This window comes from Brachyhypopomus gauderio, unplaced genomic scaffold, assembly GCF_052324685.1.
Source record: "Brachyhypopomus gauderio isolate BG-103 unplaced genomic scaffold, BGAUD_0.2 sc736, whole genome shotgun sequence".
In the NCBI taxonomy this organism is placed as follows: Eukaryota; Metazoa; Chordata; class Actinopteri; order Gymnotiformes; family Hypopomidae; genus Brachyhypopomus; species Brachyhypopomus gauderio.
Genome location: NW_027507556.1, coordinates 2,993 through 7,500, shown reverse-complemented (window position 1 = coordinate 7,500; position 4,508 = coordinate 2,993). Strand labels below are relative to the sequence as shown.

Here is a 4,508-nt window from a genome sequence, read left to right as displayed (position 1 = left end):
TCCAGTGTTTGTCTGAAGTGGTTGTCTTCACCAATTCTTAGGATGCATTCAGGTTGCTTTGCAAACACAATGACACACTTGTGTGGGCCCAGAGAAGCACTTTGGGGCAAATTGGGGCAAATGGAATGTGTGACTGCAGTGTTTGGTCCCAGTGTTCGGCTGCAGTGTTCGGTCCCAGTGTTCGGCTGCAGTGTTTGGTCCCAGTGTTTGGCTGCAGTGTTCAGTCCCAGTGTTCGGCCCCAGTGTTCGGCTGCAGTGTTCGGTCCCAGTGTTTGGCTGCAGTGTTCGGTCCCAGTGTTCAGCTGCAGTGTTTGGTCCCTGTGTTCAGCCGCAGTGTTCGGTCCCAGAGTTCGGCTGCAGTGTTCAGTCCCAGTGTTCAGCTACAGTGTTCGGTCCCAGTGTTCGGCTGCAGTGTTCGGTCCCAGTGTTTGGCTGCAGTGTTCAGTCCCAGTGTTCAGCTGCAGTGTTTGGTCCCAGTGTTCAGCTGCAGTGTTCGGTCCCAGTGTTTGGCTGCAGTGTTCGGTCCCAGTGTTCAGCTGCAATGTTCGGTCCCAGTGTTTGGCTGCAGTGTTCGGTCCCAGTGTTCAGCTGCAGTGTTCGGTCCCAGTGTTCAGCTGCAATGTTCAGTCCCAGTGATTGTCTGCAGTGTTCGGTCCCAGTGTTTGGCTGCAGTGTTCAGTCCCAGTGTTCAGCTGCAGTGTTCAGTTGCAGTGTTCGGTCCCAGTGTTCAGCTGCAGTGTTTGGTCCCAGTGTTCAGCTGCAGTGTTCGGTCCCAGTGATCGTCTGCAGTGTTCGGTCCCAGTGTTTGGCTGCAATGTTCGGTCCCAGTGATCGTCTGCAGTGTTCGGTCCCAGTGTTTGGCTGCAGTGTTCAGTCCCAGTGTTCAGCTGCAGTGTTCGGTCCCAGTGTTCGGCTGCAGTGTTCGGTTCCCAGTGTTCGGCTACAGTGTTCGGTCCCAGTGTTCGGCTGCAATGTTCGGTCCCAGTGTTTGGCTGCAGTGTTCAGTCCCAGTGTTCAGCTGCAGTGTTCGGTCCCAGTGTTCGGCTGCAGTGTTCGGGTCCCAGTGTTCGGCTACAGTGTTCGGTCCCAGTGTTCGGCTGCAATGTTCGGTCCCAGTGTTTGGCTGCAGTGTTCGGTCCCAGTGTTTGGCTGCAGTGTTCAGTCCCAGTGTTCAGCTGCAGTGTTCGGTCCCAGTGTTCGGCTGCAGTGTTCGGTCCCAGTGTTCGGCTACAGTGTTCGGTCCCAGTGTTCGGCTGCAATGTTCGGTCCCAGTGTTTGGCTGCAGTGTTCGGTCCCAGTGTTCGGCTACAGTGTTCGGTCCCAGTGTTCGGCTGCAATGTTCGGTCCCAGTGTTTGGCTGCAGTGTTCGGTCCCAGTGTTCGGCTGCAATGTTTGGTCCCAGTGTTTGGCTGCAGTGTTCGGTCCCAGTGTTCGGCTGCAATGTTCGGGTCCCAGTGTTTGGCTGCAGTGTTCGGTCCCAGTGTTTGGCTGCAGTGTTCAGGTGCAGGGAGGCTTTGACTTTTCTGATATGTTGTGCTGACTACACGCCACCCTACAGTACTATACTGTGTATAATGTAGAAGATTCTTGAGGGTCCCGACACCCAGATGTTTCAACTCATCTGATGTGTTCCAGCTCTGGACACGTCTCAACCAGGTAGACGTAGCTGCAAAGACTCAGACTCAGGTGTCATGGGAACGAAAGTGGGGAGAAAATGTGCTAGAATCATTTCACGAGTTGGAATGAAACCTAAGGGGCAATAGAACACTCCGGAAGAAGAACATTCTAGAAGAAGAACACTCCAGAAGGCCTAGCCTGGTTATTCAGCTGAGAATCTGTCTGCTTTGCCATTTCCACCTTTGAGCAATTACAGCCCTGGCATGAGCACATACCTCTTCTATAACCATATTGATCATCGTCCTCATCGTCTTCATCCACTCTCCTGGGCAGACGAAAGTGCAGGTGCTGGGCGACCCGACCTTTGACCCCGAGGGATCCTTCTGGAGAGAATGGACTGCGGATTCCGTTGTGTTTAGCCTGGGGAAAGTGAAATGTGAAAAAATTCATGTCAGCAGTAAATTGGCTTGAGCAAGTCAAGGTTTCCAGGTTTTATATCATTAAATCATCGCCACACTGTGAGTTTAGAGACAACAGAGTGTGTTTCTATCACATGTGCTGAGCACAAATCCGATCAGAAACTCAGCGTGTTTTTTCTGTGTACACAGCTCACTGTATTCACTCCCACAGCAAGTTCACGCCCACATGTCATGGGCAGCTGAGCTGGCTGGCCGGAGGCCCTCATGGCCCCTAACACACATGCATAAAACATCTCAGCATTTTTCAGTTTTAATAGATGAGCGAGTGTCAGTGGGGCCATTCTAGCAGCCTTCCATTGCTTACTAAACAAACAATATTAGCTGCAGCTTCTAAATTACATTGCAATATTTACGTGGAATTGCACAAGCCGTAGAAAAGACGCTGATTTGTAACTAAAGGGATCAAAGGTCAAAAGGCTGACTGCCATTGACTTTGCTGAATTGCTCTATGGAAAGCAATTATGTTCTTTACCGAGTCGCCTTTGTTTCGTTCATTTGTGCGAGGGCAACTGGAATGACTGAGAATCGCTGCTTAATAGAGAACATTAGTCTGAAGTATTGGGTTGGCGGAGAGCATTTACACCACACACGCAGGATGAGTAACACCTCACGTTCTCTTGTGTCTTCCTCAACACACACGCTCGGGCGAGGGAGGAGAGAAGGGAAACAGTTTTCTCTCCGTTCCTCCGCACGATCTCGCCTCAGCCCAAAGTGACAGCGTGCTCCGAGATGAAACGCAGTGCGCCTTTGAAATCCTCCTCGAGTCAAAATTAACATTTTCATTTCAACCACGGCCAAGAGAGGAGAGAGATGGGGGGGCAGGGCTGGTCGAGCTTTGGGCGGCACAAAATTGTTTATTGTGTGTAAACTTTAGGGAAACAATGGTTTGGGAGTAAATGCGGCGTGGTGGGAGGAAGGGGGGGCGGGCGGCTGGAACCACCACAGAGCGAACGGAGCGCTTCGCGCTCTCCACAGGGCGACCACGTTCAAGGAGGAGCCCGCAGGCCCGCTACTCTGGCTCTGTAACGCACGCGTTTGAATTAATATCGCACAATATAAACCGGCATAACGCGCTCTGCCACAGTGGGGGTGGGGGGTGGGGGGGTCTTTGGGGTGGGGGTAAGGGTGTAGGGGTCTTTGGCGGGGGTCATATGGTTCTTTTTGATACTTCACAATAGGAATTAGCTCTTTGCTATCTTTGCTATCGAATGAATTCTACAGTTCATTGCTAGAAATGTATGTCATCATAAATCACAGAGACTACCAGACCTTTTGAATTATTTAGTATTTGAAAGTGTACTTACCTGACATGTACTTTTAATTTCTAGTACCTCAAATATTACAATTGCTACAAGTGCTGACTGAGACTGCTTGTGTTAGGGCAGTCCCACAGAAATGTCCTGTGTGTCCAACTGTCCTGTCAAATGTCCTGTGTGTCCAACTGCCTCTCCATATTCAACACATTATTGGTAATTTTTTATCAGAATCAAGTGACGTCCCATTCCTAATCCATAGGGTTCAATATGACGTTGGTCCACCCTTTGCAGCTAGAACAACTTCAACTCTTCTGGGAAGGCTGTCCACAAGGTTTTAGGAGGGAGTTTATGGGATTTTAGCGCATTTGTGAGGTCACATACTGATGTTGGACGAGAAGGCCTGGCTCTCAGTCTCCGCTCTTAATTCATCCCAAAGGTGTTCTATCAGTTGAGGTCAGGACTCTGTGCAGGCCAGTCCAATTTCATCCACACCAGACTCTGCCATCCATGTCTTTATGGACCTTGCTTTGTGCACTGGTGCACAGTCATGTTGGAAGAGGAAGGGGCCAGCTCCAAACTGTTCCCACAAAGTTGGGAACATGGAATTGTCTAAATGTCTTGGCAAATTTTGTACACCTGTGGCCATAGAAGTGATTGGATAATTTGGATGGGGTGAACGAATACTTTTGGCAGTATATGTATGTATGTATATGTCTGTCTCTCTCTCATTCTTGTCTGTCTCTCTCTGTCTCTTTCTCTCTTTGTGTACTTTACTACAATTTTAATCTCTACGTATCTCTACGTATCTCTATGTATCTCTACGTATCTTACGTATCTCTACGTATCTTGCGTATCTCTACGTATCTTGCGTATCTCTACGTTTCTTATGTACTCTACGTATCTTGCGTATCTCTACGTATCTTACGTATTTCTACTATCTCTACGTATTTGATGTATCTCTACGTATCTTGCGTATCTCTACGTATCTTATGTATCTCTATGTATCTTGCGTATCTCTATGTATCTTGCGTATCTCTACGTATCTTGCGTATCTCTACGTATCTTATGTATCTCTACGTATCTTGCGTAGCTCTACGTATTTGATGTATCTCTACGTATCTCTACGTATCTTGCGTATCTCTACGTATCTTATGTA

At 48.9% G+C, this 4,508-nt stretch overlaps 1 protein-coding gene across 2 annotated transcripts in view; it reads right to left on the bottom strand.

Moving 5' to 3' along the window:
* LOC143507792 (axin-2-like) overlaps positions 1-2,082 on the bottom strand; it is a 27,637-nt gene extending 25,555 nt beyond the window's left edge. For both annotated transcript variants that reach the window (XM_076996597.1, XM_076996596.1), the window contains exon 1: positions 1,893-2,082. The gene's annotated coding sequence lies outside the window, so the exon portion shown is untranslated. The remainder of the gene's footprint in view (positions 1-1,892) is intronic.
* Between the last annotated feature and the right edge of the window lie 2,426 nt (positions 2,083-4,508).